We start from the raw sequence: 24,110 nt of genomic DNA, 5'->3' as shown, positions 1-24,110 counted from the left end.
CTGTACTGTATATCTGTATACCAACTGTATTCCCACTGTACTGTATATCTGTATATCAACTGTATTCCCACTGTACTGTATATCTGTATATCAACTGTATTCCCACTGTACTGTATATCTGTATACCAACTGTATTCCCACTGTACTGTATATCTGTATATCAACTGTATTCCCACTGTACTGTATATCTGTATATCCACTGTATTCCCACTGTACTGTATATCTGTATATCAACTGTATTCCCACTGCACTGTATATCTGTATATCAACTGTATTCCCACTGTACTGTATATCTGTATATCAACTGTATTCCCATTGTACTGTATATCTGTATATCAACTGTATTCCCATTGTACTGTATATCTGTATATCAACTGTATTCCCACTGTACTGTATATCTGTATATCAACTGTATTCCCATTGTACTGTATATCTGTATATCAACTGTATTCCCACTGTACTGTATATCTGTATATCAACTGTATTCCCATTGTACTGTATATCTGTATATCAACTGTATTCCCATTGTACTGTATATCTGTATATCAACTGTATTCCCACTGTACTGTATATCTGTATATCAACTGTATTCCCACTGTACTGTATATCTGTATATCAACTGTATTCCCATTGTACTGTATATCTGTATATCAACTGTATTCCCATTGTACTGTATATCTGTATATCAACTGTATTCCCACTGTACTGTATATCTGTATATCAACTGTATTCCCATTGTACTGTATATCTGTATATCAACTGTACTGTATATCTGTATATCAACTGTATTACAATTGTACTGTATATCTGTATATCAACTGTATTCCCACTGTACTGTATATCTGTATATCAACTGTATTCCCATTGTACTGTATATCTGTATATCAACTGTATTCCCATTGTACTGTATATCTGTATACCAACTGTATTCCCACTGTACTGTATATCTGTATACCAACTGTATTCCCACTGTACTGTATATCTGTATACCAACTGTATTCCCACTGTACTGTATATCTGTATACCAACTGTATTCCCACTGTACTGTATATCTGTATACCAACTGTATTCCCACTGTACTGTATATCTGTATATCAACTGTATTCCCACTGTACTGTATATCTGTATATCAACTGTATTCCCACTGTACTGTATATCTGTATACCAACTGTATTCCCACTGTACTGTATATCTGTATACCAACTGTATACCCACTGTACTAATTATGTGTACAGATGTAGGATCTTAATTTGATCACCCCCCACCACAGAATAACTTTTCCGCAATGCAGGAAATGTAAAACTTGTAGTGTATTTGAGGTTTTAAAAGGCTTCTGAAGTTTGTAATTTCCACTTAGAAATGCCAGACTTGAGTTTCGCTTAATAAAAATGTATCAACCGTTACAAAAATGTCCATTAATTATAATTCACGTAATAATTCACATTTCCTGTTGCTGCAGGAATATTTTCCTGCTGTAGCAAACTGGCTCAAATTAAGATCCTACATATGTATGTGCAAATGTACTTGGCGAATAAAGGTGATTCTGATTCTGCAAATGTTGAGTCTCTAGATTCCCTTGCTGCTCTGGGGAAATAATGAAATGGTTGTCATAGTGATTTAAACTGGGACTGGTTATCTCCAAACTCTGAGACAATGTAATTTGTTACATTTCACCCTATTGATAAAGGACGCTAGAAGGCTGAACCCTGAAGACAACTCTAAATCAACACTAACTGATATTATCCTAAAATCCTTTCACTCATATTGTTGTGTCTCTTTGTTCAACGGACGTCGGGTAGCCTGTGATATTAATATTGTATCAAACAGCGGGGCAGGGCAGTGAACCCAGGTCGCTGGCGAAACAGGCAAACACCCTAAGCATCGCAGCAATAGGGTTAAACCTAATTATAACCTGTCTATAGGGTTGAACCTAATTATAACCTGTCTATAGGGTTAAACCTAATTATAACCTGTCTATAGGGTTAAACCTAATTATAACCTGTCTATAGGGTTAAACCTAATTATAACCTGTCTATAGGGTTAAACCTAATTATAACCTGTCTATAGGGTTAAACCTAATTATAACCTGTCTATAGGGTTAAACCTAATTATAACCTGTCTATAGGGTTAAACCTAATTATAACCTGTCTATAGAGTTAAACCTAATTATAACCTGTCTATAGGGTTAAACCTAATTATAACCTGTCTATAGGGTTAAACCTAATTATAACCTGTCTATAGGGTTAAACCTAATTATAACATGTCTATAGGGTTAAACCTAATTATAACCTGTCTATAGGGTTAAACCTAATTATAACCTGTCTATAGGGTTAAACCTAATTATAACCTGTCTATAGGGTTAAACCTAATTATAACCTGTCTATAGGGTTAAACCTAATTATAACCTGTCAATGGGGTTAAACCTAATTGTAACCTGTCTATAGGGTTAACCTAATTATAACCTGTCTATAGGGTTAAACCTAATTATAACCTGTCTATAGGGTTGAACCTAATTATAACCTGTCTATAGGGTTGAACCTAATTATAACCTGTCTATAGGGTTAAACTTAATTATAACCTGTCTATAGGGTTAAACCTAATTATAACCTGTCAATAGGGTTAAACCTAATTGTAACCTGTCTATAGGGTTAAACCTAATTATAACCTGTCTATAGGGTTAAACCTAATTATAACCTGTCTATAGGGTTAAACCTAATTATAACCTGTCTATAGGGTTAAACCTAATTATAACCTGTCTATAGGGTTAAACCTAATTATAACATGTCTATAGGGTTAAACCTAATTGTAACCTGTCTATAGGGTTAAACCTAATTATAACCTGTCTATAGGGTTAAACCTAATTATAACCTGTCTATAGGGTTAAACCTAATTATAACCTGTCTATAGGGTTAAACCTAATTATAACCTGTCTATAGGGTTAAACCTAATTATAACCTGTCTATAGGGTTAAACCTAATTATAACCTGTCTATAGGGTTAAACCTAATTATAACCTGTCTATAGGGTTAAACCTAATTATAACCTGTCTATAGGGTTAAACCTAATTATAACCTGTCAATGGGGTTAAACCTAATTGTAACCTGTCTATAGGGTTAACCTAATTATAACCTGTCTATAGGGTTAAACCTAATTATAACCTGTCTATAGGGTTGAACCTAATTATAACCTGTCTATAGGGTTAAACCTAATTATAACCTGTCTATAGGGTTAAACCTAATTATAACCTGTCTATAGGGTTAAACCTAATTATAACCTGTCTATAGGGTTAAACCTAATTATAACCTGTCTATAGGGTTAAACCTAATTATAACCTGTCTATAGGGTTAAACCTAATTATAACCTGTCTATAGGGTTAAACCTAATTATAACCTGTCTATAGGGTTAAACCTAATTATAACCTGTCTATAGGGTTAAACCTAATTATAACCTGTCTATAGGGTTAAACCTAATTGTAACCTGTCTATAGGGTTAACCTAATTATAACCTGTCTATAGGGTTAAACCTAATTATAACCTGTCTATAGGGTTAAACCTAATTATAACCTGTCTATAGGGTTAAACCTAATTATAACCTGTCTATAGGGTTAAACTTAATTATAACCTGTCTATAGGGTTAAACCTAATTATAACCTGTCAATAGGGTTAAACCTAATTGTAACCTGTCTATAGGGTTAAACCTAATTATAACCTGTCTATAGGGTTAAACCTAATTGTAACCTGTCTATAGGGTTAAACCTAATTATAACCTGTCTATAGGGTTAAACCTAATTATAACCTGTCAATAGGGTTAAACCTAATTGTAACCTGTCTATAGGGTTAAACCTAATTATAACCTGTCTATAGGGTTAAACCTAATTATAACCTGTCTATAGGGTTAAACCTAATTATAACCTGTCTATAGGGTTAAACCTAATTATAACCTGTCTATAGGGTTAAACCTAATTATAACATGTCTATAGGGTTAAACCTAATTGTAACCTGTCTATAGGGTTAAACCTAATTATAACCTGTCTATAGGGTTAAACCTAATTATAACCTGTCTATAGGGTTAAACCTAATTATAACCTGTCTATAGGGTTAAACCTAATTATAACCTGTCTATAGGGTTAAACCTAATTATAACCTGTCTATAGGGTTAAACCTAATTATAACCTGTCTATAGGGTTAAACCTAATTATAACCTGTCTATAGGGTTAAACCTAATTATAACCTGTCTATAGGGTTAAACCTAATTATAACCTGTCAATGGGGTTAAACCTAATTGTAACCTGTCTATAGGGTTAACCTAATTATAACCTGTCTATAGGGTTAAACCTAATTATAACCTGTCTATAGGGTTGAACCTAATTATAACCTGTCTATAGGGTTAAACCTAATTATAACCTGTCTATAGGGTTAAACCTAATTATAACCTGTCTATAGGGTTAAACCTAATTATAACCTGTCTATAGGGTTAAACCTAATTATAACCTGTCTATAGGGTTAAACCTAATTATAACCTGTCTATAGGGTTAAACCTAATTATAACCTGTCTATAGGGTTAAACCTAATTATAACCTGTCTATAGGGTTAAACCTAATTATAACCTGTCTATAGGGTTAAACCTAATTATAACCTGTCTATAGGGTTAAACCTAATTGTAACCTGTCTATAGGGTTAACCTAATTATAACCTGTCTATAGGGTTAAACCTAATTATAACCTGTCTATAGGGTTAAACCTAATTATAACCTGTCTATAGGGTTAAACCTAATTATAACCTGTCTATAGGGTTAAACTTAATTATAACCTGTCTATAGGGTTAAACCTAATTATAACCTGTCAATAGGGTTAAACCTAATTGTAACCTGTCTATAGGGTTAAACCTAATTATAACCTGTCTATAGGGTTAAACCTAATTATAACCTGTCTATAGGGTTAAACCTAATTATAACCTGTCTATAGGGTTAACCTAATTATAACCTGTCTATAGGGTTAAACCTAATTATAACCTGTCTATAGGGTTAAACCTAATTGTAACCTGTCTATAGGGTTAAACCTAATTATAACCTGTCTATAGGGTTAAACCTAATTATAACCTGTCTATAGGGTTAAACCTAATTATAACCTGTCTATAGGGTTAAACCTAATTGTAACCTGTCTATAGGGTTAAACCTAATTATAACCTGTCTATAGGGTTAAACCTAATTATAACCTGTCTATAGGGTTAAACCTAATTATAACCTGTCTATAGGGTTAAACCTAATTATAACCTGTCTATAGGGTTAAACCTAATTATAACCTGTCTATAGGGTTAAACCTAATTATAACCTGTCTATAGGGTTAAACCTAATTATAACCTGTCTATAGGGTTAAACCTAATTATAACCTGTCTATAGGGTTAAACCTAATTATAACCTGTCTATAGGGTTAAACCTAATTATAACCTGTCTATAGGGTTAAACCTAATTATAACCTGTCTATAGGGTTAAACCTAATTATAACCTGTCTATAGGGTTAAACCTAATTATAACCTGTCTATAGGGTTAAACCTAATTATAACCTGTCTATAGGGTTAAACCTAATTATAACCTGTCTATAGGGTTAAACCTAATTATAACCTGTCAATGGGGTTAAACCTAATTGTAACCTGTCTATAGGGTTAACCTAATTATAACCTGTCTATAGGGTTAAACCTAATTATAACCTGTCTATAGGGTTGAACCTAATTATAACCTGTCTATAGGGTTAAACCTAATTATAACCTGTCTATAGGGTTAAACCTAATTATAACCTGTCTATAGGGTTAAACCTAATTATAACCTGTCTATAGGGTTAAACCTAATTATAACCTGTCTATAGGGTTAAACCTAATTATAACCTGTCTATAGGGTTAAACCTAATTATAACCTGTCTATAGGGTTAAACCTAATTATAACCTGTCTATAGGGTTAAACCTAATTATAACCTGTCTATAGGGTTAAACCTAATTATAACCTGTCTATAGGGTTAAACCTAATTATAACCTGTCTATAGGGTTAAACCTAATTATAACCTGTCTATAGGGTTAAACCTAATTGTAACCTGTCTGTAGGGTTAAACCTAATTATAACCTGTCTATAGGGTTAAACCTAATTATAACCTGTCTATAGGGTTAAACCTTATTATAACCTGTCTATAGGGTTAAACCTAATTATAACCTGTCTATAGGGTTAAACCTTATTATAACCTGTCTATAGGGTTAAACTTAATTATAACCTGTCTCACACTGCCCCATATAAAAGCAAGTCCCGTGCTTCGACTACTCAGACCCCTCACACATCCGGGCCATACATTCTGATGGCCTCACAGACACCATACTACTTCTGACACCAGTGTAGCGAACAGCAGGGCAGGGAAGCGAACCCAGGTTGCATGTGTAAAAGACAAACAACCTACGCATCGCGCCACTGGCGCCAATTGGGTTACTTGGTTGGAATTGTGACGTGGTTCATTTAGCGAGGATCACTACACTATAGTGGAACTATGATACAATTACAGTTATCAAATGAAATGTTTAATGTAGAACTATAATATATGAATATATTGAATTTGACTTGCCCATGTTCAGTTAGCGCCATTTTGTATGATTAAACTGACACAAACCTGTCTCAGTAGGAGTAGACTGTTAGGTCTGAGTGTTTTACATACATTCACTGTACTAAAATTACACCATACATTTAATTTCTCTACACACTTTACAATCATTCCTGGCAGGATTCTCACCTTGTAGCCTGAATTCACAACCAGAACATGTCAAGTCATTGAGATATCTACAGTTCTGCTGAGAGAGCACCTTCCTGTTGACTAGCGCTCTGTGTATTCTTATGGGTGAAGTCTGATCTGGAATGTGAAGCTAACTGAAATGAAGATAAGCTTTGAAAAACCAGTATATCTAGCTAGCATCATAGTCCACCCCTCAGGCTAAGTTCAGGTTACAGCATCAGGCAGGCATCAAGAGCCGAGTTGTAGGCTACAACCTGGGTCGTATTCATTAGTTTACACCGCAGCAAACAGTTTAAAAATGTTGCAATAAACCGTTTTTTTTTGTCATTTAGCAGACACTCTTATCCAGAACGACTTACATTTAGTGAGTGCATACATAATTTTTCATACTGCCCCCCCGTGGGAATCAAACCCACAACCCTGGCATTGCAAACACCATTCTCTACCAACTGAGCTACATCCCTGCCAGCAATTCCCTCCCTTAGCCTGGGCCAATTGTGCACCACCCCATGGGTCTCCCGGTCGCAGCCGGCTACGACAGAGCCTGGATTCAAACCAGGATCTCTAGTTGCACAGCTAGCACTGCGATGCAGTGCCTTAGTCCACTGCGCCACTCGGGAGTCTAGTTTACTCCAAACGCTGTACAAGGTGACCTAAACAGTTTCCGTTGCCAAACGTTTTGCTACGGTGGGCATTAATGAACACACACAACCTGTTTTGAGGAAGTGTAAGTTGTTGTTAGTCTTTCCACAGTATTTATTTGTCTCTCTTTCACACAACATACCTTCCTGAGTGAAAAGAGTTAACAGTAGATTAGAAAGAGAAAATGTTGTTGCTTGTTGTGTTTTAAGCCTGTTTTGAGAAGACAAGTCTATAGACCTATGATACAGTACACTCTTAGAAAAAAGTGTTCCAAAAGGGTCCTCTGGCTGTCCCCACAGGAGAACGCTTTTTGGTTCCAGGTAGAACCCTTCTGGCTTCCATGTAGAAGCCTCTGTGGAAAGGGTTCTAACTAGTACAAAAAACGGTTCCACAAAGGGTCCTCCTATGGGGACAGCCAAAGAACCCTTTTAGATTCTAGATAGTGTAGGAGCGATCACCCTGGGGCACACAGATGGAAACAGAACGAATTCACATCCCGCATCTAATTTATATTGAAAACATGTTAAGGAGAGTAGGCCTATTATAACACTATAACTATATCATCAACTATATTAATACACATAAAAATATAATCAAATATATTAATACACATAACAATATCATCAACTATATTAATACACATAACAATATCATCAACTATATTAATACACATAACAATATCATCAACTATATTATTACACGTAACAATATCATCAACTATATTAATACACATAACAATATCATCAACTATATTAATACACATAACAATATCATCAACTATATTAATATCATAACAATATCATCAACTATATTAATACACATAACAATATCATCAACTATATTAATACACATAACAATATCATCAACTATATTAATACACATAACAATATCATCAACTATATTAATATCATAACAAACGTCGTCTTACCTTTTTTGTGTCTCTCAATAGAAACAGAGTCTGGAATGATCATTCGGTGGTGGAAAGTTCCTTTAGTTTGCTGAACTCATTTACATATCAGGTTCTACCTGTTCTCTCTCACTCGCACTCACAGTCTCACTCACTCTCACTCTCACTCTCACTCTCTCACTCTCACTCTCACTCTCACTCTCACTCTCACTCTCACTCTTACTCTTACTCTCACTCTCACTCTCACTCACACTCTCACTCTCACTCACACTCACACTCACACTCACACTCACACTCACTCACACACACACACACACACACACACACACACACACACACACACACACACACACACACACACACACACACACACACACACACACACACACAGCCAACCAATGGAACAAATAACTAATTGACTAAATGAAACAGACATGTACAGAAACATATCGTTGAATCAAAAGGTCAAAGAAATATTATAGATTAAAATATTATATTATTATATATATTTATAAAATATAAATATAATATTTTAGTACTAACTGACTTATAAAATAAACTTTAATTTGAGTCATTAGAATGTATGTAATAGACATGATTGTGTGAAATCTATGTCAATGTAGAGCAGCATAAAGTACAAGAACAGATGGATTGCAGTGATGAGTGACATACACCTCCATGTAACTGCCAAAATAAAGGAGACACCAACATAGTGTCTTAACAGGGCGTTTTGCCTCCAGGTAACTGCCAAAATAAAGGAGACACCAACATAGTGTCTTAACAGGGCGTTTTGCCTCCAGGAGCCGCCAGAACAATACTCCTTGGTGTAGATGTGTCTTGGCATACATTCTACAAGTGTCTGGAACTCTATTGGAGGGATGTGACATCATTCTTCCACAAGGAATTCCATCATTTGGTGTTTTGTTGATGGTGGTGGAAAACTCTGTCTCAGGCGCCTCTCCAGAATCTACCATAAGTGTTTAATTGGGTTGAGACCTGGTTACTGAGACGGCCATGGCATATTGTGAAACATCAGCAAGTTGAGCAGTCTTCATCACTGAGGTTCCTGCCAAACGTGCCCCAACCATCACCAATCGTTAAGCTCTTCCCGAGCAGGGTCGCAGTCTCTCCTGGTTGCAGCTCCTCTCTCTCCAGGGGTAGCAGCTCCTCTCTCCCCAGGGGTAGCAGCTCCTCTCTCCCCAGGGGTAACAGCTCCTCTCTCCCCAGGGGTAACAACTTCTCTCTCCCCAGGGATAGCAGCTCCTCTCTCCCCTAGGATTTGAAGACATTAGTGGCTTAGCCCATAGCCAGTAGGTGGGTCCGGGAAGGAATTTCAACAGCAAAACCCATGAATACATAAACAGTGTATTGCCAAAAACCACTCAACATCTTCAAACATAGACTCTGACCTGTCCAATGAGCCAAACTGATGAAAGAATCCCACAGTACCTAAACACCCTCTCTCTCTCTCTCTCTCTCTCTCTCTCTCTCTCTCTCTCTCTCTCTCTGTCTCTCTCTCTCTCTCTCTCTCTCTCTCTCTCTCTCTCTCTCTCTCTCTCACACACACACAGTGCAGTAATTAGAATCCCTATATCAGCTTTTAGTGATAGTCTACTGTGTGTTCTCCCCTCCTCTGTCTCTCTCCATCACTTTCTCTGTGTCGTCTATTGATGTCTCATCTTGTCTGGTGTCTCTCTCCATCATATCCTATTCTTCTGTTGCTGTCTCTGTGTCTTGTCTGGTGTCTCTCTCCATCATATCATATTCTTCTGTTGCTGTCTCTCATCTTGTCTGGTGTCTCTCTCCATCATATCCTATTCTTCTGTTGCTGTCTCTGTGTCTTGTCTGGTGTCTCTCTCCATCATATCCTATTCTTCTGTTGCTGTCTCTGTGTCTTGTCTGGTGTCTCTCTCCATAATATCATATTCTTCTGTTGCTGTCTCTGTGTCTTGTCTGGTGTCTCTCTCCATCATATCATATATTATGTTGCTGTCTCTGTGTCTTGTCTGGTTCTCTCTCCATCATATCCTATTCTTCTGTTGATGTCTCTGTGTCTTGTCTGGTGTCTCTCTCCATCATATCCTATTCTTCTGTTGCTGTCTCTGTGTCTTGTCTGGTGTCTCTCTCCATAATATCATATTCTTCTGTTGCTGTCTCTGTGTCTTTTCTGGTGTCTCTCTCCATCATATCATATCTTCTGTTGCTGTCTCTGTGTCTTGTCTGGTGTCTCTCTCCATCATATCGTATTCTTCTGTTGCTGTCTCTGTGTCTTGTCTGGTGTCTCTCTCCATCATATCATATTCTTCTGTTGCTGTCTCGGTGTCTTGTCTGGCGTCTCTCTCCATCATATCCTATTCTTCTGTTGCTGTCTCTGTGTCTTGTCTGGTGTCTCTCTCCATCATATCCTATTCTTCTGTTGCTGTCTCTGTGTCTTGTCTGGTGTCTCTCTCCATAATATCATATTCTTCTGTTGCTGTCTCTGTGTCTTGTCTGGTGTCTCTCTCCATCATATCATATATTCTGTTGCTGTCTCTGTGTCTTGTCTGGTTCTCTCTCCATCATATCCTATTCTTCTGTTGCTGTCTCTGTGTCTTGTCTGGTGTCTCTCTCCATCATATCATATTCTTCTGTTGCTGTCTCTGTGTCTTGTCTGGTGTCTCTCTCCATAATATCATATTCTTCTGTTGCTGTCTCTGTGTCTTTTCTGGTGTCTCTCTCCATCATATCATATCTTCTGTTGCTGTCTCTGTGTCTTGTCTGGTGTCTCTCTCCATCATATCGTATTCTTCTGTTGCTGTCTCTGTGTCTTGTCTGGTGTCTCTCTCCATCATATCCTATTATTCTGTTGCTGTCTCTGTGTCTTGTCTGGTGTCTCTCTCCATCATATCCTATTCTTCTGTTGCTGTCTCTGTGTCTTGTCTGGTGTCTCTCTCCATCATATCATATTCTTCTGTTGCTGTCTCTGTGTCTTGTCTGGTGTCTCTCTCCATCATATCATATTCTCCTGTTGCTGTCTCTGTGTCTTGTCTGGTATCTCTCTCCATCATACCCTATTCTTCTGTTGCTGTCTCTGTGTCTTGTCTGGTGTCTCTCTCCATAATATCATACTCTTCTGTTGCTGTCTCTGTGTCTTGTCTGGTGTCTCTCTCCATCATATCATATCTTCTGTTGCTGTCTCTGTGTCTTGTCTGGTGTCTCTCTCCATCATATCCTATTCTTCTGTTGCTGTCTCTGTGTCTTGTCTGGTGTCTCTCTCCATCATATCCTATTATTCTGTTGCTGTCTCTGTGTCTTGTCTGGTGTCTCTCTCCATAATATCATATTCTTCTGTTGCTGTCTCTGTGTCTTGTCTGGTGTCTCTCTCCATCATATCATATCTTCTGTTGCTGTCTCTGTGTCTTGTCTGGTGTCTCTCTCCATCATATCGTATTCTTCTGTTGCTGTCTCTGTGTCTTGTCTGGTGTCTCTCTCCATCATATCATATTATTCTGTTGCTGTCTCTGTGTCTTGTCTGTTGTCTCTCTCCATCATATCCTATTCTTCTGTTGCTGTCTCTGTGTCTTGTCTGGTGTCTCTCTCCATCATATCCTATTCTTCTGTTGCTGTCTCTGTGTATTGTCTGGTGTTTCTCTTTAGTTTTGCAATCCAAAACGATCAAGGTGATACTGGGGTAGCTTAACAATGTTTTGGACCTCTATAGGGCTGTTGCGGTGACTGTATCACTGCCACACCGGCAGTCATCAGTCAGGACCGCAGTCATCAGTCATCAGTCATCAGTCATGACCGCAGTCATCAGTCATCAGTCATGACCGCAGTCATCAGTCATCAGTCATCAGTCATCAGTCATGACCGCAGTCAAATTCCACAAGACTGTTGAGTCACAGTAATCTCTTCTGATGCATCATGCAGCCCATATATGTTTTGATTTCTAAGACATTCTAGGTTTCAGAAGAGTATTATTAGTATTATTATTAATAATAATAGTATCGGGCCCGAGTGAAGAGAAAAAATAACAGTGAAAGGTTGGATTATAAATTATTATTAAAATGGTTATTGGATTATAAATTATTATTAAAATGGTTATTGGATTATAAATTATTATTTAAATGGTTCTTGGATTATAAATTATTATTAAAATGGTTCTTGGATTATAAATTATTATTAAAATGGTTCTTGGATTATAAATTATTATTAAAATGGTTCTTGGATTATAAATTATTTTTAGCATGGTTCTTGGATTATAAATTATTATTAACATGGTTCTTGGATTATAAATTATTATTTAAATGGTTATTGGATTATAAATTAATATTAAAATGGTTATTGGATTATAAATTATTATTAAAATTGTTCTTGGATTGTAAATTATTATTAACATGGTTCTTGGATTATACATTATTATTAAAATGGTTATTGGATTATAAATTATTATTAAAATGGCTCTTGGATTATAAATTATTATTAAAATGGCCCTTGGATTATTATTTCTTGCAGGTTTGTATCATTCACAGCTAAAATGTCCAAATAACTGTTTCAAATGATCACTTTTATGCTCATCATAGCTACTTCATATGCGCACATGCTCCGGAATGGGAAAAATATCCTTTCTATTTTATTCAGCTAAATTCAATGATGTTCTTCTTACTATAAAATCATATAATATAAAATAATGTCCCAGGACTCATAAGCATAGGCCTGTCTTGTCTGCTTAATGAACAAGCCTACAGCCTATGGCCTGGAGCATAGAGAGATAACATACAGTAGGCCACTCATATTCTGTTCTTCTGAAATACATTTTCTTCATATCATGTTCATTTAGATCTGCCTAAAATAAATAATGGATTTATTGTATATATTAAATTGATTTATTAGACTTTTGAAATATAGGTTTTCCTGAAGGCGCGCATCAGCGGCTTGTATGCGGCTTGTATGCAGTGGAGGCCTGGAGATGCTAAATGTGTTTATGTTAATTAACGGTAAATTACTGTGAGACCGACAGACTTTTACATGACAATAACCGGCTGACAACAATGTAATGACAGCCTCAGCCCAAGGCCTGTGTCTGGGTCACCTAAATCATCCTCCTCCCTACCATTTGCCCCTGGCTGCTGCTGTTCTAAGGGATCCACTGGCCTGCTGTTGTCATCTGTCCTCCTCCTTGGATCATCTGAAAGGTAGAAAGGTAGAGGTGCAACATGTCATTAGTTAGTTTTAAAGGGCGACTGCACTTCCTGATTTGGCCTCGTTTTAGATTGGGTTCGTTTAGAAATGCTAGCGGCCATGACTGAATTCAAACGTGAGTTGGTTTTGGGGTGTGGTTTGATGTGGGTGTCTCTTGTGTGGGTTTACAGGTTCCCAAATGTCACCTGACTGATTTTGGATAGGGGCTAGTTAGGGACCGTCAATAAATTACACAATGAAAATGAGACAATAGTGTCATATCTTGACATTTTCTCTTTAAATTCTTTCAATATTTGTATATGAACAATAGTGTCATTGTCTCATTTAGAAATTCATTTGTATATGAATTTCTAAAATGTATAGTTGATTTGATTTTTAAGTAATTTAAGCTATTTGGAGCTATTGACATTTTTACATATTGTCCCATGAACATTGTGTAATTTACAGATGGTATCTAACTAGCCCCATAGAGATATCTAAAGTCAACTCAAATGTCCCACAGACATTAGGACCGAGTCGCGTGCAGCTTCACTCCAAATGGATGATTATTTGTGTGCTGCCAGCCGTCATCTGCAAGCCTCTTTACATTCTGTAGTCAATTTTGACAGAAGAATGAATGTTTCTCACTCATTTCGGTCCCCCAGAGGCTGTTTTCTAAATGAGAAGTGTTTTTTTTTAGGTTCAGTTCCTCTTTAAAGTTACTGTATACTGACAGGACCAAGGCAACTCAACTATAAAGGCATAACAGCGCAACACAACTCCAATCATGACAGATACGAAGCTACATGGCCCCCAGGGTATATGAATATAAACACGAGACAAAACAAATGAGCCTGTAGAATGGAATAAGTTATAAGACGTCTATGATTCATTTCATTTCGTCAGCTAATGTGAGATTTTTAGATTAAATAATATTTGAGGACACATTACTTAAGGGCCTGTGTATTTTCGAAGTTATGTTCACCTACAATCTAACCACAAATCTGTCCATCTTTTCCCCTCCCTCTATGGCTGACCTCCTCCTTCCCTTCTAAGTTCAAGTGTGTTTATTTATTATATACACATGATATACACTGTGTGTACAAAACATTAGGAATACCTGCTCTTTCCATGACATAGACTGACCAGGTTAATCCAGGTGAAAGCTATGATCCCTTATTGATGTCACCTAAAGCTGTGTCAGCCGGTGATTGTTATTCAGATAACTGCCGATCTCATGCTTATTGTCCTTAATTAACATCAACACATTTACCATCTCCTGGATTCCACTCATAGCCTGCAAGCCACTGATGCGGACCTTTGGAACATCTACATTTAAAAAGTCTAATAAATCCTTTCAATAGCCTACACCACCACAATAACTCCAGTATGAAAATGTATGCATTCACTAACTGTAAGTCGCTCTGGATAAGAGAGTCTGCTAAATGACGTAAATATAAAATTATTTATTTTAGACAGGTCTAAAGAAACATGACATTAAGAAAATGTAGCCTATTTCAGAAGAACACACTAAGAATTAGGGGTTCAATTAATCAACTCTGCACCGGTACCCCCCTGTATATATAGCCTCCCTACTGTTATTTTATTTGACTTCTGCTCTTTTTTTCTCAACACTTTTTTTGTTGTTGTTTTATTTTTACTTTTTTGTAAAAAATACATGCACTGTTGGTTAAGGGCTGTATGTAAGCATTTCACTGTAATGTCTGCACCTGTTGTATTCGGCGCATGTGGCCAATAACATTTGATTTGATTTGATTTGATTAGGAAAGTTGAAATGTAAAAAAGGTTCTTACATTTGGAGAGTTCCTCTGGGAACCTTTCCTAATCAATGGGTTCATATTTGAACCTTTCTTATCATAAATGGTTCTTGGAGGAACCTGAAGGTTAAAAGGTTCCTGGAGGAACCTTTCAATATGCTGGCGCCCTCTTATTATCAATAGGTTCCACATGACTACTACCACCCATATCAACATTCCATTCCAGGAACGGTCGTTGAGACAGACTGGTAGCTCCACAACAACACTTGTTGGAAAACAACAACAGTTTCTCCAAATGTACACAAAAAAACTCCTGCTAAGTGGTAGTCCCTGTTCTCCTGCATTCTTTAGGGAGAAGAACAGCTAGGAAAGTTTTGCTAGCTAGCTGGCTAGTTTTAGCTAATTTTGAAATGTTGTAGCTAGCTAACGTTTTGACCCCATTGGTTCTTGCATGAACCCAGCCAACATATAATGTGATCAATCCCTCTATATGCTACTCAATGCTAAGTCGTTTTCTCTCAATACAATCTCAGGGTTGGATCATTTCTGCTCTGTCTGAATATCTGGTGACTGACTGCCCATGGTTTTCACTAATTGTCCCAGTTCACCACTTCCATAAGGTCTGTAAAGTCAGTCTATTTCCAGCCTGCAGTCATTTGATCCTAGATTTGCTTTGTATTTTTTTTTGTATTTGTATTTTACAATGACAGCCTGTGTTGTGATATCAGCAAAAAAACATTCTGATAAGTGTCATGTTATTATAGGAAGTGACAGTGATTTGCCACTTTTGCAGTTACCTTTTGGTAATTTGACTAAAACATTTCTGATAAAGAAATATTTTCTTTGAGTTCTGGTCTGGTGATTCCCTCCATTGGACGACATGACGTGAATGTCCCCATTCCCTGTTGACCTTGGTGATCAAGAGAACCTCCCCCTTACTTCCCCTACAAAGTCACTGGGTCACTCAGGTCTTCCACTGCTGGACATCTCATCATCCAACCCACTGGGTCACTCAGGTCTTCCACTGCTGGACATCTCATTATCCAACCCACTGGGTCACTCAGGTCTTCCACTGCTGGACATCTCATCATCCAACCCACTGGGTCACTCAGGTCTTCCACTGCTGGACATCTCATCATCCAACCCACTGGGTCACTCAGGTCTTCCACTGCTGGACATCTCATCATCCAACCCACTGGGTCACTCAGGTCTTCCACTGCTGGACATCTCATCATCCAACCCACTGGGTCAGTCAGGTCTTCCACTGCTGGACATCTCATCATCCAACCCACTGGGTCACTCAGGTCTTCCACTGCTGGACATCTCATCATCCAACCCACTGGGTCACTCAGGTCTTCCACTGCTGGACATCTCATTATCCCCAAACCCAACCTTCACCGTTTTGGCAACAGGACATTCTCCAGGGCAGCACACAGACAATGGATCTCCCTGCCTCCATCTGTCTGTAGCAGTTGGTAACCAATGGTTATTTAATTGGTTTAAACCTAAAATGTGAACTTTGACCATAGCATACTTTGCTGTCCCACCTCGCATGCAAATACATTTTTCATATTGTGTGGAGTAGGGTGAATAATGGATGTGCCCGAATCAAATCTTTCCAAGTGAGGTGTGGCATCAAAGTAATGCGGTGACCACTTCAAGGTCGTAGGCTTTCATAATATAATATCTATAGAATATATGGATGATATCCATTCATTTAAATAAAGTGTTAACCACAAAGTATGGGCTTGTTGTTTTGTTTTGGATTCATTGTTTTCATGTTGATTCGTGTTGTTTCATGTTTCATGTTTAATATTGACAGATGTGTCATATCAATAAGCTGATTAAACAGCATGATCATTACACAGGTGCACTTTGTGCTGGGGACAATAAAACGGCACTCTAAAATGTGCAGTTTTGTCATACAACACAACGCCACAGATGTATCAAGTTTTGAGGGAGCATGCAATTGGCATCCTGATTGCATGAATGTCCACCAGAGCTGTTGAATGAGAATTTAATGTTGAATGTTAATTTCTCTACCATAAGCCGCCTCCAACGTTGTTTTAGAGAATTTGGCAGTACGTCCAACCGGCCTCACAACCGCAGACCACGTGTAACCACGCCAGCCCAGGACCTCCACATCCGGCTTCTTCACCTGTGGGATCGTCTGAAACCAGCCACCCGGACAGCTGATGAAACTGTGGGTTTGCACAACCAAAGAATTTCTGCACAAACTGTCAGAAACCGTCTCAGGGAAGCTCATCTGCGTGCTCGTCGTCCTCACCAGGGTCTTGACCTGACTGCAGTTCGGTGTCATAACCGACTGCATCGGGCAAATGCTCACCTTCGATGGCCACTGGCACGCTGGAGAAGTGTGCTCTTCACAGATTAATCCGGTTTCAAATGTACTGGCGTCGTGTGGGCAACTCTATGCGAAGGAGATGTGTCGCGGTGCATGAGGCAATTTACATTTTAATTAGGCCTACATGAAACATGAAACAACAATATTAAACATGAAACATGAAACAACAATAATAAACATGAAAGTAATAAATCCAAAACAAAACAACAAGCCCATACTTTGTGGTTAACACTTTTTTTAAATGAATGAATATTATATATTCTATAGAAATTATATTATGAAAGCCTACGACCTTGAAGTGGTCATCACGTTACTTTGATGCCACACCTCATTCATGGAGGAACCAATGAGGTCAAAACGTTAGCTAGCTACACCAGCTAGAAAAATTAGCCAGCTAGCTAGCAAAACTGTCATTGACGTTCTTCTCCCTAAAGAAGGCAGGAGAACAGGGACTGTCACTAAGCAGGTTTCTTTTTGTGTACATTTCTAGAAACTGTCGTTGTTTTCCAGTGATTGTTGTCGTGTAGCGACCAGTCTGTCTCCAAGGCCGTTCCTGGAATGGAATGTTGATGTGGGTGGTAGCAGTTGTGCAGGAGCCATTGATAATAAGAGGGCGCCAGCATGATTGTGTTCATGAGTGTGTTCTTCTGAAGTAGGCTACATTTTCTTCATGTCATGTGTCTGTATACCTGTCTAAAATAAATACATAGAGTTATTGTGATGGTGTAGGCTATATTCAATGGGATTTATTAGACTTTTGCAAATGTAGATGTTCCAAAGGTCCGCATCAGTGGCTTGTAGGCTATGCGTGGAAGACAGGAGATGCTAAATGTGTTGATGTTAATTAAGGTCAATAAGCATGAGACCGGCAGTTATCTGAATGACAATCACCGGCTGACAGAATGTCATGACCACCACAGTCCTCCGTAACATCAATAAGGGATCATAGCTTTCACCTGGATTCACCTGGTTAGTCTCGGTCATGGAAAGAGCAGGTATCCCTAATGTTTTGTACACACAGTGTATATCATGTGTATATAATAAATAAACCAACTTGAACTTAAAAGGGAAGGTGGAGGGCAGCCAGAAAGGGAGGGGAAAAGATGGACGGGTTTGTGGTTAGATTGTAGGTGAACAAAACATTGAAAATATATAGTCTTAAGTTATGTCCTCAAATGTTATGGAATCTAAAAATATCACATTAGCTGGTAGAACTGACGAATGAAATGAAAATGAATCTTAGAGATCTTATAACTTATTCCATTCTACAAGTCTCATGTCTCTTTATATTCATATACCCTGGGGGCATTGGTGCCCAGGACGTCGATCACTGTCGACCGGTCGATCGCAAACTTCTTTCTAGTAGGCCGCATAAAAGTTTTCAAAATGTATGCACTAAAAATATATATTTTGTGAATTCACAGCGTTACCATCGAGTCTGCTTAAAAATAATGAGGTCCACATTTCTGAAGCACCGTATGCTTTTCTCACAGGTTAGCTTTTTTTTAAATATTACTGCACAGCCAAAATATAAAAAAAAACTCCTTGATTGACATGAAATTGGAAAAACATACATTTGTTTTCCAAATTGTCGCTACCATAGCAACCGTCTGCAGTTAGTACGTTTACATTTCCACGCTTGCGAGAACTGTAATAGACCTGTAATAGACCTGTAATAGACCTGTAATAGACCTGTAATAGACCTGTAATAGACCTGTAATAGACCTGTAATAGACCTGTAATTGACCTGTTATAGACCTGTAACAGTCCTGTAATAGACCTGTAATAGACCTGTAATAGACCTGTAATAGACCTGTAATAGACCTGTAACATACCTGTAATAGACCTGTAATAGACCTGTAACAGACCTGTAATAGACCTGTAATAGACCTGTAATAGACCTGTAATAGACCTGTAATAGACCTGTAATAGACCTGTTATAGACCTGTAACAGTCCTGTAATAGACCTGTAATAGACCTGTAATAGACCTGTAATAGACCTGTAATAGACCTGTAACATACCTGTAATAGACCTGTAATAGACCTGTAACAGACCTGTAATAGACCTGTAATAGACCTGTAATAGACCTGTAATAGACCTGTAATAGACCTGTAATAGACCTGTTATAGACCTGTAACAGACCTGTAATAGACCTGTAATAGACCTGTAATAGACCTGTAATAGACCTGTAATAGACCTGTAACATACCTGTAATAGACCTGTAACAGACCTGTAATAGACCTGTAATAGACCTGTAATAGACCTGTAATAGACCTGTAACAGACCTGTCATAGACCTGTAATAGACCTGTAACAGACCTGTAATAGACCTGTAATAGACCTGTAATAGACCTGTAACAGACCTGTCATAGACCTGTAATAGACCTGTAACAGACCTGTAATAGACCTGTAATAGACCTGTAATAGACCTGTAACAGACCTGTAACAGACCTGTAACAGACCAGTAACAGACCTGTAATAGACCTGTAATAGACCTGTAATAGACCTGTAACAGACCTGTAATAGACCTGTAATAGACCTGTAATAGACCTGTAATAGACCTGTAACAGACCTGTAATAGACCTGTAATAGACCTGTAATAGACCTGTAATAGACCTGTAATAGACCTGTAGCAGACCTGTAATAGACCTGTAATAGACCTGTAATAGACCTGTAATAGACCTGTAACAGACCTGTAATAGACCTGTAATAGACCTGTAACAGACCTGTAATAGACCTGTAATATACCTGTAATAGACCTGTAACAGACCTGTAATAGACCTGTAATAGACCTGTAACAGACCTGTAACAGACCTGTAACAGACCTGTAACAGACCAGTAATATACCTGTAATAGACCTGTAACAGACCTGTAATAGACCTGTAATAGACCTGTAATAGACCCGTAACAGACCTGAAATAGACCTGTAATAGACCTGTAATAGACCTGTAGCAGACCTGTAATAGACCTGTAATAGACCTGTAATAGACCTGTAACAGACCTGTAACAGACCTGTAATAGACCTGTAATAGACCTGTAATAGACCTGTAGTAGACCTGTAACATACCTGTAATAGACCTGTAATAGACCTGTAACAGACCTGTAATAGACCTGTAATAGACCTGTAATAGACCTGTAACAGACCTGTAACAGACCTGTAATAGACCTGTAATAGACCTGTAATAGACCTGTAATAGACCTGTAACAGACCTGTAATAGACCTGTAATAGACCTGTAATAGAACTGTAACAGACCTGTAATAGACCTGTAATAGACCTTTAACAGAACTGTAATAGACCTGTAATAGACCTGTAATAGACCTGTAATAGACCTGTAACAGACCTGTAATAGACCTGTAATAGACCTGTAACAGACCTGTAATAGACCTGTAATAGACCTGTAATAGACCTGTAATAGACCTGTAACAGACCTGTAATAGACCTGTAATAGACCTGTAATAGACCTGTAATAGTCCTGTAATAGACCTGTAACAGACCTGTAGCAGAATATTCTTTGTTGTTCCAGTGGTAGATGTTTTTTACTACGTTTCTTTCTATGAAGTTGTGGTTACATGTATAATATGAGTGCTGGACCAAGCACCAAGAAACAGAAAATCTACCACTTTCACAGTGAGTGGGAGGAAGATCATTTTTTCACCACAACAAATTCAAAATGTGTGTGTCTGATCTGCCATTCAAATCAAATCAAATCAAATTTTATTGGTCACATGCGCCGAATACAACAGGTGCAGACATTACAGTGAAATGCTTACTTACAGCCCTTAACCAACAGTGCATTTATTTTAAACAAAAAAGTAAGAATAAAACAACAACAAAAAAAGTGTTGAGAAAAAAAGAGCAGAAGTAAAATAAAGTGACAGTAGGGAGGCTATATATACAGTAAAATAAAGTGACAGTAGGGAGGCTATATATACAGGGGGGTACCGTTGCAGAGTCAATGTGCGGGGGCACCGGCTAGTTGAGGTAGTTGAGGTAATATGTACATGTGGGTAGAGTTAAAGTGACTATGCATAAATACTTACTTAACAGAGTAGCAGCAGCGTAAAAAGGATGGGGTGGGGGGGGCAGTGCAAATAGTCCGGGTAGCCATGATTAGCTGTTCAGGAGTCTTATGGCTTGGGGGTAGAAGCTGTTGAGAAGTCTTTTGGACCTAGACTTGGCACTCCGGTACCGCTTGCCGTGCGGTAGCAGAGAGAACAGTCTATGACTAGGGTGGCTGGAGTCTTTGACAATTTTGAGGGCCTTCCTCTGACACCGCCTGGTATAGAGGTCCTGGATGGCAGGGAGCTTTGCCCCAGTGATGTACTGGGCCGTACGCACTACCCTCTGTAGTGCCTTGCGGTCAGAGGCCAAGCAGTTGCCATACCAGGCGGTGATGCAACCAGTCAGGATGCTCTCGATGGTGCAGCTGTATAATTTTTTGAGGATCTGAGGACCCATGCCAAATCTTTTTAGTCTCCTGAGGGGGAATAGGCTTTGTCGTGCCCTCTTCACGACTGTCTTGGTGTGTTTGGACCATGATAGTTCGTTGGTGATGTGGACACCAAGGAACTTGAAGCTCTCAACCTGTTCCACTACAGCCCCGTCGATGAGAATGGGGGCGTGCTGTCCTCTTTTTTTTCCTGTAGTCCACAATCATCTCCTTTGTCTTGGTCACGTTGAGGGAGAGGTTGTTGTCCTGGCACCACACGGCCAGATCTCTGACCTCCTCTCTATAGGCTGTCTCATCGTTGTCGGTGATCAGGACTACCACTGTTGTGTCGTCGGCAAACTTAATGATGGTGTTGGAGTCGTGCCTGGCCATGCAGTCATGGGTGAACAGAGAGTACAGGAGGGGACTGAGCACGCACCCCTGAGGGGCCCCCGTGTTGAGGATCAGTGTGGCAGATGTGTTGTTACCTACCCTTACCACCTGGGGGCGGCCCGTCAGGAAGTCCAGGATCCAGTTGCAGAGGGAGGTGTTTAGTCCCAGGATCCTTAGCTTAGTGATGAGCTTAGAGGGCACTATGGTGTTGAATGCTGAGCTGTAGTCAATGAATAGCATTCTCACGTAGGTGTTCCTCTTGTCCAGGTGGGAAAGGGCAGTGTGGAGTGCGATAGAGATTGCATCATCTGTGGATCTGTTGGGGCGGTATGCAAATTGGAGTGGGTCTAGGGTTTCTGGGATTATGCTGTTGATGTGAGCCATGACCAGTCTTTCAAAGCACTTCATGGCTACAGACGTCAGTGCTACGGGTCGGTAGTCATTTAGGCAGGTTATCTTAGAGTTCTTGGGCACGGGGACTATGGTGGTCTGCTTGAAACATGTTGGTATTACAGACTCAGTCAGGGACATGTTGAAAATGTCAGTGAAGACACTTGCCAGTTGGTCAGCACATGCTCGGAGTACACGTCCTGGTAATCCGTCTGGCCCTGCGGCCTTGTGAATGTTGACCTGCTTAAAAGTCTTACTCACATCGGCTACGGAGAGCGTGATCACATAGTCGTCCGGAACAGCTGGTGCTCTCATGCATGCTTCAGTGTTGCTTGCCTCGAAGCGAGCATAGAAGTGGTTTAGCTCGTCTGGTAGGCTTGTGTCACTGGGCAGCTCGCGGCTGTGCTTCCCTTTGTAGTCTGTAATAGTTTTCAAGCCCTGCCACATCCGACGAGCGTCAGAGCCAGTGTAGTATGATTCAATCTTAGACCTGTATTGACTCTTTGCCTGTTTGATGGTTCGTCGGAGGTCATAGCGGGATTTCTTATAAGCGTCCGGGTTAGAGTCCCGTTCCTTGAAAGCGGCAGCTCTACCCTTTAGCTCAGTGCGGATGTTTCCTGTAATCCATGGCTTCTGGTTGGGGTATGTACGTACGGTCACTGTGGGGACGACATCATCGATGCACTTATTGATGAAGCCAGTGACTGATGTGGTGTACTCCTCAATGCTGTCTGAAGATTCCCGGAACATGTTCCAGTCTGTGCTAGCAAAACAGTCCTGTAGCTTAGCATCTGCGTCATCTGACCACTTTTTTATTAACCGAATCACTGGAGCTTCCTGCTTCAGTTTTTGCTTATAAGCAGGAATCAGGAGGATAGAGTTATGGTCAGATTTGCCAAATGGAGGGCGAGGGAGAGCTTTGTATGCGTCTCTGTGTGTGGAGTAAAGGTGGTCTAGAGTTTTTTTCCCTCTGGTTGCACATTTAACATGCTGGTAGAAATTAGGTAGAACGGATTTAAGTTTCCCTGCATTAAAGTCCCCGGCTACTAGGAGCGCTGCATCTGGATGAGCGTTTTCCTGTTGATTAATGGCCTTGTACAACTCATTCAGTGCAATCTTAATGCCAGCATTGGTTTGTGGTGGTAAATAGACAGCTATGAAAAATATAGATGAAAACTCTCTTGGTAAATAGTGTGGTCTACAGCTTATCATAAGATACTCTACCTCAGGCGAGCAAAACCTCGAGACTTCCTTAGTATTTGATTTTGTGCACCAGCTGTTG

The 24,110-nt window shown here is 39.1% G+C and overlaps 2 protein-coding genes across 2 annotated transcripts in view; one reads left to right on the top strand and one right to left on the bottom strand.

Annotated features, from left to right (window-relative positions):
* LOC311141812 (uncharacterized protein) overlaps positions 1 to 24,110 on the bottom strand; it is a 410,899-nt gene that overhangs the window by 196,949 nt on the left and 189,840 nt on the right. The window lies entirely within an intron of this gene.
* The window catches only part of LOC311140501 (NACHT, LRR and PYD domains-containing protein 3-like), a gene marked incomplete at its 3' end in the record, with an annotated part of 313,326 nt that overhangs the window by 240,329 nt on the left and 48,887 nt on the right, over positions 1 to 24,110 (top strand). The window lies entirely within an intron of this gene.

Source organism: Coregonus lavaretus (assembly GCF_964263955.1).
Source record: "Coregonus lavaretus genome assembly, chromosome: 2".
NCBI lineage: Eukaryota > Metazoa > Chordata > Actinopteri > Salmoniformes > Salmonidae > Coregonus > Coregonus lavaretus.
Note: the sequence above shows the minus strand (reverse complement) of the source record. Positions and strands in the feature narration are given on the sequence as shown.